Raw genomic sequence first — 15,628 nt, 5'->3', positions numbered from 1 at the left:
AAGGCAACCGTATCCTTGGAAACCGTATCCTAAAACCGCTTATCTCAGGAGGCCATTGTGCTCAGAACCAGCACCACAAGATTCTAGATCCCGACACACCGCATTCTAGAATGCAGTAACCAAGGCAACCGTATCCTTGGAAACCGTATCCTAGGAAACCGCTTATCTCAGGAGGCCATTGTGCTCAGAACCCGCACCACAAGATTCTAGATCCCGACACACCGCATTCTAGAATGCAGTAACCAAGGCAACCGTATCCTTGGAAACCGTATCCTAGGAAACCGCTTATCTCAGGAGGCCATTGTGCTCAGAACCCGCACCACAAGATTCTAGATCCCGACACACCGCATTCTAGAATGCAGTAACTAAGGCAACCGTATCCTTGGAAACCGTATCCTAGGAAACCGCTTATCTCAGGAGGCCATTGTGCTCAGAACCCGCACCACAAGATTCTAGATCCCGACACACCGCATTCTAGAATGCAGTAACCAAGGCAACCGTATCCTTGGAAACCGTATCCTAGGAAACCGCTTATCTCAGGAGGGCATTGTGCTCAGAACCAGCACCACAAGATTCTACATCCTGACACACCGCATTCTAGAATGCAGTAACCAAGGCAACCGTATCCTTGGAAACCGTATCCTAGGAAACCGCTTATCTCAGGAGGCCATTGTGCTCAGAACCCGCACCACAAGATTCTAGATCCCGACACACCGCATTCTAGAATGCAGAAACCAAGGCAACCGTATCCTTGGAAACCGTATCCTAGGAAACCGCTTATCTCAGGAGGCCATTGTGCTCAGAACCCGCACCACAAGATTCTACATCCCGACACACCGCATTCTAGAATACAGTAACCAAGGCAACCGTATCCTTGGAAACCGTATCCTAAATCAGCTTATCTCAGGAGGCCATTGTGCTCAGAACCAGCACCACAAGATTCTAGATCCCGACACACCGCATTCTAGAATGCAGTAACCAAGGCAACCGTATGCTTGGAAACCGTATCCTAGGAAACCGCTTATATCAGGAGGCCATTGTGCTCAGAACCCGCACCACAAGATTCTAGATCCCGACACACCGCATTCTAGAATGCAGTAACCAAGGCAACCGTATCCTTGGAAACCGTATCCTAGGAAACCGCTTATCTCAGGAGGCCATTGTGCTCAGAACCCGCACCACAAGATTCTACATCCCGACACACCGCATTCTAGAATACAGTAACCAAGGCAACCGTATCCTTGGAGACCGTATCCTAGGAAACCGCTTATCTCAGGAGGCCATTGTGCTCAGAACCCGCACCACAAGATTCTAGATCCCGACACACCGCATTCTAGAATGCAGTAACCAAGGCAACCGTATCCTTGGAAACCGTATCCTAAAACCGCTTATCTCAGGAGGCCATTGTGCTCAGAACCAGCACCACAAGATTCTAGATCCCGACACACCGCATTCTAGAATGCAGTAACCAAGGCAACCGTATCCTTGGAAACCGTATCCTAGGAAACCGCTTATCTCAGGAGGCCATTGTGCTCAGAACCAGCACCACAAGATTCTAGATCCCGACACACCGCATTCTAGAATGCGGTACCAAGGCAACCGTATCCTAGGAGACCGTATCTAGGAAACCGCTTATCTCAGGAGGCCATTGTGCTCAGAACCCGCACCACAAGATTCTAGATCCCGACACACCGCATTCTAGAATGCAGTAACCAAGGCAACCGTATCCTTGGAAACCGTATCCTAGGAAACCGCTTATCTCAGGAGGCCATTGTGCTCAGAACCCGCACCACAAGATTCTAGATCCCGACACACCGCATTCTAGAATGCAGTAACCAAGGCAACCGTATCCTTGGAAACCGTATCCTAAAACCGCTTATCTCAGGAGGCCATTGTGCTCAGAACCAGCACCACAAGATTCTAGATCCCGACACACCGCATTCTAGAATGCAGTAACCAAGGCAACCGTATGCTTGGAAACCGTATCCTAGGAAACCGCTTATCTCAGGAGGCCATTGTGCTCAGAACCCGCACCACAAGATTCTAGATCCCGACACACCGCATTCTAGAATGCAGTAACCAAGGCAACCGTATCCTTGGAAACCGTATCCTAGGAAACCGCTTATCTCAGGAGGCCATTGTGCTCAGAACCAGCACCACAAGATTCTACATCCTGACACACCGCATTCTAGAATGCAGTAACCAAGGCAACCGTATCCTTGGAAACCGTATCCTAGGAAATCGCTTATCTCAGGAGGCCATTGTGCTCAGAACCCGCACCACAAGATTCTAGATCCCGACACACCGCATTCTAGAATGCAGTAACCAAGGCAACCGTATCCTTGGAAACCGTATCCTAAAACCGCTTATCTCAGGAGGCCATTGTGCTCAGAACCAGCACCACAAGATTCTAGATCCCGACACACCGCATTCTAGAATGCAGTAACCAAGGCAACCGTATGCTTGGAAACCGTATCCTAGGAAACCGCTTATCTCAGGAGGCCATTGTGCTCAGAACCCGCACCACAAGATTCTAGATCCCGACACACCGCATTCTAGAATGCAGTAACCAAGGCAACCGTATCCTTGGAAACCGTATCCTAGGAAACCGCTTATCTCAGGAGGCCATTGTGCTCAGAACCAGCACCACAAGATTCTAGATCCCAACACACCGCATTCTAGAATGCAGTAACCAAGGCAACCGTATCCTTGGAAACCGTATCCTAGGAAACCTCTTATCTCAGGAGGCCATTGTGCTCAGAACCAGCACCACAAGATTCTAGATCCCGACACACCGCATTCTAGAATGCAGTAACCAAGGCAACCGTATCCTTGGAAACCGTATCCTAGGAAACCGCTTATCTCAGGAGGCCATTGTGCTCAGAACCCGCACCACAAGATTCTAGATCCCGACACACCGCATTCTAGAATGCAGTAACCAAGGCAACCGTATCCTTGGAAACCGTATCCTAGGAAACCGCTTATCTCAGGAGGGCATTGTGCTCAGAACCAGCACCACAAGATTCTACATCCTGACACACCGCATTCTAGAATGCAGTAACCAAGGCAACCGTATCCTTGGAAACCGTATCCTAGGAAACCGCTTATCTCAGGAGGCCATTGTGCTCAGAACCCGCACCACAAGATTCTAGATCCCGACACACCGCATTCTAGAATGCAGAAACCAAGGCAACCGTATCCTTGGAAACCGTATCCTAGGAAACCGCTTATCTCAGGAGGCCATTGTGCTCAGAACCCGCACCACAAGATTCTACATCCCGACACACCGCATTCTAGAATACAGTAACCAAGGCAACCGTATCCTTGGAAACCGTATCCTAAATCAGCTTATCTCAGGAGGCCATTGTGCTCAGAACCAGCACCACAAGATTCTAGATCCCGACACACCGCATTCTAGAATGCAGTAACCAAGGCAACCGTATGCTTGGAAACCGTATCCTAGGAAACCGCTTATATCAGGAGGCCATTGTGCTCAGAACCCGCACCACAAGATTCTAGATCCCGACACACCGCATTCTAGAATGCAGTAACCAAGGCAACCGTATCCTTGGAAACCGTATCCTAGGAAACCGCTTATCTCAGGAGGCCATTGTGCTCAGAACCCGCACCACAAGATTCTACATCCCGACACACCGCATTCTAGAATACAGTAACCAAGGCAACCGTATCCTTGGAAACCGTATCCTAGGAAACCGCTTATCTCAGGAGGCCATTGTGCTCAGAACCCGCACCACAAGATTCTAGATCCCGACACACCGCATTCTAGAATGCAGTAACCAAGGCAACCGTATCCTTGGAAACCGTATCCTAAAACCGCTTATCTCAGGAGGCCATTGTGCTCAGAACCAGCACCACAAGATTCTAGATCCCGACACACCGCATTCTAGAATGCAGTAACCAAGGCAACCGTATCCTTGGAAACCGTATCCTAGGAAACCGCTTATCTCAGGAGGCCATTGTGCTCAGAACCAGCACCACAAGATTCTAGATCCCGACACACCGCATTCTAGAATGCGGTACCAAGGCAACCGTATCCTAGGAGACCGTATCTAGGAAACCGCTTATCTCAGGAGGCCATTGTGCTCAGAACCCGCACCACAAGATTCTAGATCCCGACACACCGCATTCTAGAATGCAGTAACCAAGGCAACCGTATCCTTGGAAACCGTATCCTAGGAAACCGCTTATCTCAGGAGGCCATTGTGCTCAGAACCCGCACCACAAGATTCTAGATCCCGACACACCGCATTCTAGAATGCAGTAACCAAGGCAACCGTATCCTTGGAAACCGTATCCTAAAACCGCTTATCTCAGGAGGCCATTGTGCTCAGAACCAGCACCACAAGATTCTAGATCCCGACACACCGCATTCTAGAATGCAGTAACCAAGGCAACCGTATGCTTGGAAACCGTATCCTAGGAAACCGCTTATCTCAGGAGGCCATTGTGCTCAGAACCCGCACCACAAGATTCTAGATCCCGACACACCGCATTCTAGAATGCAGTAACCAAGGCAACCGTATCCTTGGAAACCGTATCCTAGGAAACCGCTTATCTCAGGAGGCCATTGTGCTCAGAACCAGCACCACAAGATTCTACATCCTGACACACCGCATTCTAGAATGCAGTAACCAAGGCAACCGTATCCTTGGAAACCGTATCCTAGGAAATCGCTTATCTCAGGAGGCCATTGTGCTCAGAACCAGCACCACAAGATTCTACATCCTGACACACCGCATTCTAGAATGCAGTAACCAAGGCAACCGTATCCTTGGAAACCGTATCCTAGGAAACGGCTTACTCTGGAGGCCATTGTGCTCAGAACCCACACCACAAGGTTCTAGATCCTGACTCACCGCATTCTAGAATGCAGTAACCAAGGCAACCGTATCCTTGGAAACCGTATCCTAGGAAACCGCTTATCTCAGGAGGCCATTGTGCTCAGAACCAGCACCACAAGATTCTAGATCCCGACACACCGCATTCTAGAATGCGGTACCAAGGCAACCGTATCCTAGGAGACCGTATCTAGGAAACCGCTTATCTCAGGAGGCCATTGTGCTCAGAACCCGCACCACAAGATTCTAGATCCCGACACACCGCATTCTAGAATGCAGTAACCAAGGCAACCGTATCCTTGGAAACCGTATCCTAGGAAACCGCTTATCTCAGGAGGCCATTGTGCTCAGAACCCGCACCACAAGATTCTAGATCCCGACACACCGCATTCTAGAATGCAGTAACCAAGGCAACCGTATCCTTGGAAACCGTATCCTAGGAAACCGCTTATCTCAGGAGGCCATTGTGCTCAGAACCCGCACCACAAGATTCTAGATCCCGACACACCCCAGTCTAGAATGCAGTAACCAAGGCAACCGTATCCTTGGAAACCGTATCCTAGGAAACCGCTTATCTCAGGAGGCCATTGTGCTCAGAACCAGCACCACAAGATTCTAGATCCCAACACACCGCATTCTAGAATGCAGTAACCAAGGCAACCGTATCCTTGGAAACCGTATCCTAGGAAACCGCTTATCTCAGGAGGCCATTGTGCTCAGAACCCGCACCACAAGATTCTACATCCCGACACACCGCATTCTAGAATGCAGTAACCAAGGCAACCGTATCCTTGGAAACCGTATCCTAGGAAATCGCTTATCTCAGGAGGCCATTGTGCTCAGAACCAGCACCACAAGATTCTACATCCTGACACACCGCATTCTAGAATGCAGTAACCAAGGCAACCGTATCCTTGGAAACCGTATCCTAGGAAACGGCTTACTCTGGAGGCCATTGTGCTCAGAACCCACACCACAAGGTTCTAGATCCTGACTCACCGCATTCTAGAATGCAGTAACCAAGGCAACCGTATCCTTGGAAACCGTATCCTAGGAAACCGCTTATCTCAGGAGGCCATTGTGCTCAGAACCAGCACCACAAGATTCTAGATCCCGACACACCGCATTCTAGAATGCGGTACCAAGGCAACCGTATCCTAGGAGACCGTATCTAGGAAACCGCTTATCTCAGGAGGCCATTGTGCTCAGAACCCGCACCACAAGATTCTAGATCCCGACACACCGCATTCTAGAATGCAGTAACCAAGGCAACCGTATCCTTGGAAACCGTATCCTAGGAAACCGCTTATCTCAGGAGGCCATTGTGCTCAGAACCCGCACCACAAGATTCTAGATCCCGACACACCGCATTCTAGAATGCAGTAACCAAGGCAACCGTATCCTTGGAAACCGTATCCTAAAACCGCTTATCTCAGGAGGCCATTGTGCTCAGAACCAGCACCACAAGATTCTAGATCCCGACACACCGCATTCTAGAATGCAGTAACCAAGGCAACCGTATGCTTGGAAACCGTATCCTAGGAAACCGCTTATCTCAGGAGGCCATTGTGCTCAGAACCCGCACCACAAGATTCTAGATCCCGACACACCGCATTCTAGAATGCAGTAACCAAGGCAACCGTATCCTTGGAAACCGTATCCTAGGAAACCGCTTATCTCAGGAGGCCATTGTGCTCAGAACCAGCACCACAAGATTCTACATCCTGACACACCGCATTCTAGAATGCAGTAACCAAGGCAACCGTATCCTTGGAATTCGTATCCTAGGAAATCGCTTATCTCAGGAGGCCATTGTGCTCAGAACCAGCACCACAAGATTCTACATCCTGACACACCGCATTCTAGAATGCAGTAACCAAGGCAACCGTATCCTTGGAAACCGTATCCTAGGAAACCGCTTACTCTGGAGGCCATTGTGCTCAGAACCCGCAACACAAGATTCAAGATCCTGACACACCGCATTCTAGAATGCAGTATCCAAGGCAACCGTATACTTGGAAACCGTATCCTAGGAAACCGCTTATCTCAGGAGGCCATTGTGCTCAGAACCCGCACCACAAGATTCTTGATCCTGACACACCGCATTCTAGAATGCAGTATCCAAGGCAACCGTATCCTTGGAAACCGTATCCTAGGAAACCGCTTATCTCAGGAGGCCGTTGTGCTCATAACCGGCACCACGAGATTCTAGATCCTGACACACCGCATTCTAGAATGTAGTAACCAAGGCAATCGTATCCTTGGAAACCGTATCCTAGGAAACCGCTTATCTCAGAAGGCCATTGTGCTCAGAACCGGCACCACAAGATTCTAGATCCTGACACACCGCATTCTAGAATGCAGTAACCAAGGCAACCGTATCCTTGGATACCGTATCCTAGGAAACCGCTTATCTCAGGAGGCCGTTGTGCTCAGAACCCGCACCACAAGATTCTAGATCCTGACACACCGCATTCTAGAATGCTGTAACCAAGGCAACCGTATCCTTGGAAACCGTATCCTAGGAAACCGCGTATCTCAGGAGGCCGTTGTGCTCAGAACACGCACCACTAGATTCTAGATCCTGACACACCGCATTCTAGAATGCAGTATCCAAGGCAACCGTATCCTTGGAAACCGTATCGAGGGAACCGCTTATCTCAGGAGGTCATTGTGCTCAGAACCCGCACCACAAGATTCTAGATCCTGACACACCGCATTCTAGAATGCAGTAACCAAGGCACCGTATCCTTGGCAACCGTATCCTAGGAAACGGCTTACCCTGGAGGCCATTGTGCTCAGAACCCGCAACACAAGATTCTAGATCCTGACACACCGCATTCTAGAATGCAGTATCCAAGGCAACCATATCCTTGGAAACAGTATCCTAGGAAACCGCTTATCTCAGGAGGCCATTGTGCTCAGAACCCGCACCACAAGATTCTAGATCCTGACACACCGCATTTGAGAACGCCGTATCCAAGGCAACCGTATCCTTGGAAACCGTATCCTAGGAAACCGCTTATCTCAAGAGGACATTGTGCTCAAAACCGGCACCACAAGATTCTAGATCCTGACACACCGCATTCTAGAACGCAGTATCGAAGGCAACCGTATCCTTGGAAACCGTATCCTAGGAAACCGCTTACTCTGGAGACGATTGTGCTCAGAACCCGTCCCACAAGATTCTAGATCCTGTTACACCATATTCTAGAACACCGTATCCAAGGCAACCGTATCCTTGGAAACCGTATCCTAGGAAACCACTTATCTCTGGAGACCATTATTTTCAGAATCTGTTCCCAAGATTCTAGATCCTGACACACCACATTCTAGAACGCCGTATGCAAGGCAACCGTATTCTTGGAGTCCGTATCCTAGGAAACCGCGTATTCCTGTAGACTATTATTCTCTCAACCCGACCAACAATATTCTAGATCCTGACACACCACATTCTAGAACACCGTGTCCACGGCAACTGTATCCTGGAAACCCTATCCTAGGAAACCGCTTACTCTAGAGACCATAGCGCTCAGAACCCGTCCCACAAGATGCAAGATCCTGACACACCGCATTCTAGAATGCAGTATCCAAGGCCACCGTATCCTTGGAAACCGTATCCTAGGAAACCGCTTATCTCAGGAGGCCGTTGTGCTCAGAACCCGCACCACAAGATTCTACATCCTGACACACCGCATTCTAGAATGCGGTAACCAAGGCAACCGTATCCTTGGAAACCGTATCCAGGGAACCGCTTATCTCAGGAGGCCATTGTGCTCAGACCCCGCACCACAAGATTCTAGATCCTGACACACCGCATTCTAGAATGCAGTAACCAAGGCAAACGTATCCTTGGAAACCGTATCCTAGGAAACCGCTTATCTCAGGAGGCCGTTGTGCTCAGAACCCGCACCACCAGATTCTAGATCCTGACACACCACATTCTAGAATGCAGTAACCAAGGCAACCGTATCCTTGGAAACCGTATCGTAGGAAACCGCTTATCTCAGGAGGCCGATGTGCTCAGATCCCGCACCACCAGATTCTAGATCCTGACACACCACATTCTAGAATGCAGTAACCAAGGCAACCGTATCCTTGGAAACCGTATCGTAGGAAACCGCTTATCTCAGGAGGCCGTTGTGCTCAGAACCCGCACCACAAGATTCTAGATCCTGACACACCGCATTCTAGAATGCAGTAACAAAGGCACCGTATCCTTGGAAACCGTATCCTAGGAAACGGCTTACTCTGGAGGCCATTGTGCGCAGAACCCGCAACACAAGATTCAAGATCCTGACACACCGCATTCTAGAATGCAGTATCCAAGGCAACCGTATACTTGGAAACCGTATCCTAGGAAACCGCTTATCTCAGGAGGCCATTGTGCTCAGAACCCGCACCACAAGATTCTTGATCCTGACACACCGCATTCTAGAATGCAGTATCCAAGGCAACCGTATTCTTGGAAACCGTATCCTAGGAAACCGCTTATCTAAGGAGGCCGTTGTGCTCATAACCGGCACCACGAGATTCTAGATCCTGACACACCGCATTCTAGAATGCAGTAACCAAGGCAACCGTATCCTTGGAAACCGTATCCTAGGAAACCGCTTATCTCAGGAGGCCGTTGTGCTCAGAACCCGCACCACAAGATTCTAGATCCTGACACACCGCATTCTAGAATGCAGTAACCAAGGCAACCGTATCCTTGGAAACCGTATCCTAGGAAACCGCTTATCTCAGGAGGCCGTTGTGCTCAGAACCCGCACCACAAGATTCTAGATCCTGACACACCGCATTCTAGAATGCAGTAACCAAGGCAACCGTATCCTTGGAAACCGTATCCTAGGAAACCGCGTATCTCAGGAGGCCGTTGTGCTCAGAACACGCACCACAAGATTCTAGATCCTGACACACCGCATTCTAGAATGCAGTATCCAAGGCAACCGTATCCTTGGAAACCGTATCGAGGGAACCGCTTATCTCAGGAGGCCATTGTGCTCAGAACCCGCACCACAAGATTCTAGATCCTGACACACCGCATTCTAGAATGCAGTAACCAAGGTACCGTATCCTTGGAAACCGTATCCTAGGAAACGGCTTACCCTGGAGGCCATTGTGCTCAGAACCCGCACCACAAGATTCTAGATCCTGACACACCGCATTCTAGAATGCAGTATCCAAGGCAACCATATCCTTGGAAACAGTATCCTAGGAAACCGCTTATCTCAGGAGGCCATTGTGCTCAGAACCCGCACCACAAGATTCTAGATCCTGACACACCGCATTCTAGAATGCAGTATCCAGGCAACCATATCCTTGGAAACCGTATCCTAGGAAACCACTTATCTCAGGAGGCCGTTGTGCTCAGAACCCGTCCCACAAGATTCTAGATCCTGTTACACCATATTCTAGAACACCGTATCCAAGGCAACCGTATCCTTGGAAACCGTATCCTAGGAAACCACTTATCTCTGGAGACCATTATTTTCAGAATCTGTTCCCAAGATTCTAGATCCTGACACACCACATTCTAGAACGCCGTATGCAAGGCAACCGTATTCTTGGAGTCCGTATCCTAGGAAACCGCGTATTCCTGTAGACTATTATTCTCTCAACCCGACCAACAATATTCTAGATCCTGACACACCACATTCTAGAACACCGTGTCCACGGCAACTGTATCCTGGAAACCCTATCCTAGGAAACCGCTTACTCTAGAGACCATAGAGCTCAGAACCCGTCCCACAAGATGCAAGATCCTGACACACCGCATTCTAGAATGCAGTATCCAAGGCCACCGTATCCTTGGAAACCGTATCCTAGGAAACCGCTTATCTCAGGAGGCCGTTGTGCTCAGAACCCGCACCACAAGATTCTACATCCTGACACACCGCATTCTAGAATGCGGTAACCAAGGCAACCGTATCCTTGGAAACCGTATCCAGGGAACCGCTTATCTCAGGAGGCCATTGTGCTCAGAACCCGCACCACAAGATTCTAGATCCTGACACACCGCATTCTAGAATGCAGTAACCAAGGCAAACGTATCCTTGGAAACCGTATCCTAGGAAACCGCTTATCTCAGGAGGCCGTTGTGCTCAGAACCCGCACCACCAGATTCTAGATCCTGACACACCACATTCTAGAATGCAGTAACCAAGGCAACCGTATCCTTGGAAACCGTATCGTAGGAAACCGCTTATCTCAGGAGGCCGATGTGCTCAGATCCCGCACCACCAGATTCTAGATCCTGACACACCACATTCTAGAATGCAGTAACCAAGGCAACCGTATCCTTGGAAACCGTATCGTAGGAAACCGCTTATCTCAGGAGGCCGTTGTGCTCAGAACCCGCACCACAAGATTCTAGATCCTGACACACCGCATTCTAGAATGCAGTAACAAAGGCACCGTATCCTTGGAAACCGTATCCTAGGAAACGGCTTACTCTGGAGGCCATTGTGCTCAGAACCCGCAACACAAGATTCAAGATCCTGACACACCGCATTCTAGAATGCAGTATCCAAGGCAACCGTATACTTGGAAACCGTATCCTAGGAAACCGCTTATCTCAGGAGGCCATTGTGCTCAGAACCCGCACCACAAGATTCTTGATCCTGACACACCGCATTCTAGAATGCAGTATCCAAGGCACCGTATTCTTGGAAACCGTATCCTAGGAAACCGCTTATCTAAGGAGGCCGTTGTGCTCATAACCGGCACCACGAGATTCTAGATCCTGACACACCGCATTCTAGAATGCAGTAACCAAGGCAACCGTATCCTTGGAAACCGTATCCTAGGAAACCGCTTATCTCAGGAGGCCGTTGTGCTCAGAACCCGCACCACAAGATTCTAGATCCTGACACACCGCATTCTAGAATGCAGTAACCAAGGCAACCGTATCCTTGGAAACCGTATCCTAGGAAACCGCTTATCTCAGGAGGCCGTTGTGCTCAGAACCCGCACCACAAGATTCTAGATCCTGACACACCGCATTCTAGAATGCAGTAACCAAGGCAACCGTATCCTTGGAAACCGTATCCTAGGAAACCGCGTATCTCAGGAGGCCGTTGTGCTCAGAACACGCACCACAAGATTCTAGATCCTGACACACCGCATTCTAGAATGCAGTATCCAAGGCAACCGTATCCTTGGAAACCGTATCGAGGGAACCGCTTATCTCAGGAGGCCATTGTGCTCAGAACCCGCACCACAAGATTCTAGATCCTGACACACCGCATTCTAGAATGCAGTAACCAAGGTACCGTATCCTTGGAAACCGTATCCTAGGAAACGGCTTACCCTGGAGGCCATTGTGCTCAGAACCCGCACCACAAGATTCTAGATCCTGACACACCGCATTCTAGAATGCAGTATCCAAGGCAACCATATCCTTGGAAACAGTATCCTAGGAAACCGCTTATCTCAGGAGGCCATTGTGCTCAGAACCCGCACCACAAGATTCTAGATCCTGACACACCGCATTCTAGAATGCAGTATCCAGGCAACCATATCCTTGGAAACCGTATCCTAGGAAACCACTTATCTCAGGAGGCCGTTGTGCTCAGAACCCGTCCCACAAGATTCTAGATCCTGTTACACCATATTCTAGAACACCGTATCCAAGGCAACCGTATCCTTGGAAACCGTATCCTAGGAAACCACTTATCTCTGGAGACCATTATTTTCAGAATCTGTTCCCAAGATTCTAGATCCTGACACACCACATTCTAGAACGCCGTATGCAAGGCAACCGTATTCTTGGAGTCCGTATCCTAGGAAACCGCGTATTCCTGTAGACTATTATTCTCTCAACCCGACCAACAATATTCTAGATCCTGACACACCACATTCTAGAACACCGTGTCCACGGCAACTGTATCCTGGAAACCCTATCCTAGGAAACCGCTTACTCTAGAGACCATAGAGCTCAGAACCCGTCCCACAAGATGCAAGATCCTGACACACCGCATTCTAGAATGCAGTATCCAAGGCCACCGTATCCTTGGAAACCGTATCCTAGGAAACCGCTTATCTCAGGAGGCCGTTGTGCTCAGAACCCGCACCACAAGATTCTACATCCTGACACACCGCATTCTAGAATGCGGTAACCAAGGCAACCGTATCCTTGGAAACCGTATCCAGGGAACCGCTTATCTCAGGAGGCCATTGTGCTCAGAACCCGCACCACAAGATTCTAGATCCTGACACACCGCATTCTAGAATGCAGTAACCAAGGCAAACGTATCCTTGGAAACCGTATCCTAGGAAACCGCTTATCTCAGGAGGCCGTTGTGCTCAGAACCCGCACCACCAGATTCTAGATCCTGACACACCACATTCTAGAATGCAGTAACCAAGGCAACCGTATCCTTGGAAACCGTATCGTAGGAAACCGCTTATCTCAGGAGGCCGATGTGCTCAGATCCCGCACCACCAGATTCTAGATCCTGACACACCACATTCTAGAATGCAGTAACCAAGGCAACCGTATCCTTGGAAACCGTATCGTAGGAAACCGCTTATCTCAGGAGGCCGTTGTGCTCAGAACCCGCACCACAAGATTCTAGATCCTGACACACCGCATTCTAGAATGCAGTAACAAAGGCACCGTATCCTTGGAAACCGTATCCTAGGAAACGGCTTACTCTGGAGGCCATTGTGCTCAGAACCCGCAACACAAGATTCAAGATCCTGACACACCGCATTCTAGAATGCAGTATCCAAGGCAACCGTATACTTGGAAACCGTATCCTAGGAAACCGCTTATCTCAGGAGGCCATTGTGCTCAGAACCCGCACCACAAGATTCTTGATCCTGACACACCGCATTCTAGAATGCAGTATCCAAGGCACCGTATTCTTGGAAACCGTATCCTAGGAAACCGCTTATCTAAGGAGGCCGTTGTGCTCATAACCGGCACCACGAGATTCTAGATCCTGACACACCGCATTCTAGAATGCAGTAACCAAGGCAACCGTATCCTTGGAAACCGTATCCTAGGAAACCGCTTATCTCAGGAGGCCGTTGTGCTCAGAACCCGCACCACAAGATTCTAGATCCTGACACACCGCATTCTAGAATGCAGTAACCAAGGCAACCGTATCCTTGGAAACCGTATCCTAGGAAACCGCTTATCTCAGGAGGCCGTTGTGCTCAGAACCCGCACCACAAGATTCTAGATCCTGACACACCGCATTCTAGAATGCAGTAACCAAGGCAACCGTATCCTTGGAAACCGTATCCTAGGAAACCGCGTATCTCAGGAGGCCGTTGTGCTCAGAACACGCACCACAAGATTCTAGATCCTGACACACCGCATTCTAGAATGCAGTATCCAAGGCAACCGTATCCTTGGAAACCGTATCGAGGGAACCGCTTATCTCAGGAGGCCATTGTGCTCAGAACCCGCACCACAAGATTCTAGATCCTGACACACCGCATTCTAGAATGCAGTAACCAAGGTACCGTCTCCTTGGAAACCGTATCCTAGGAAACGGCTTACCCTGGAGGCCATTGTGCTCAGAACCCGCACCACAAGATTCTAGATCCTGACACACCGCATTCTAGAATGCAGTATCCAAGGCAACCATATCCTTGGAAACAGTATCCTAGGAAACCGCTTATCTCAGGAGGCCATTGTGCTCAGAACCCGCACCACAAGATTCTAGATCCTGACACACCGCATTCTAGAATGCAGTATCCAGGCAACCATATCCTTGGAAACCGTATCCTAGGAAACCACTTATCTCAGGAGGCCGTTGTGCTCAGAACCCGCAACACAAGATTCTAGATCCTGACACACCGCATTCGAGAACGCCGTATCCAAGGCAACCGTATCCTTGGAAACCGTATCCTAGGAAACCGCTTATCTCAAGAGGACATTGTGCTCAAAACCGGCACCACAAGATTCTAGATCCTGACACACCGCATTCTAGAACACCGTGTCCACGGCAACTGTATCCTGGAAACCCTATCCTAGGAAACCGCTTACTCTAGAGACCATAGAGCTCAGAACCCGTCCCACAAGATGCAAGATCCTGACACACCGCATTCTAGAATGCAGTATCCAAGGCAACCGTATCCTTGGAAACCGTATCGTAGGAAACCGCTTATCTCAGGAGGCCGTTGTGCTCAGAACCCGCACCACAAGATTCTAGATCCTGACACACCGCATTCTAGAATGCAGTAACCAAGGCAACCGTATCCTTGGAAACCGTATCCTAGGAAACCGCTTACTCTGGAGACGATTGTGCTCAGAACCCGTCCCACAAGATTCTAGATCCTGTTACACCATATTCTAGAACACCGTATCCAAGGCAACCGTATCCTTGGAAACCGTATCCTAGGAAACCACTTATCTCTGGAGACCATTATTTTCAGAATCTGTTCCCAAGATTCTAGATCCTGACACACCACATTCTAGAACGCCGTATGCAAGGCAACCGTATTCTTGGAGTCCGTATCCTAGGAAACCGCGTATTCCTGTAGACTATTATCCTCTCAACCCGACCAACAATATTCTAGATCCTGACACACCACATTCTAGAACACCGTGTCCACGGCAACTGTATCCTGGAAACCCTATCCTAGGAAAACGCTTACTCTAGAGACCATAGAGCTCAGAACCCGTCCCACAAGATGCAAGATCCTGACACACCGCATTCTAGAATGCAGTATCCAAGGCAACCGTATCCTTGGAAACCGTATCCTAGGAAACCGCTTATCTCAGGAGGCCGTTGTGCTCAGAACCCGCACCA

The sequence above is a fragment of the Desmodus rotundus genome, unplaced genomic scaffold, assembly GCF_022682495.2.
Source record: "Desmodus rotundus isolate HL8 unplaced genomic scaffold, HLdesRot8A.1 manual_scaffold_15, whole genome shotgun sequence".
NCBI lineage: Eukaryota > Metazoa > Chordata > Mammalia > Chiroptera > Phyllostomidae > Desmodus > Desmodus rotundus.
This window is presented reverse-complemented; position numbering follows the sequence as displayed.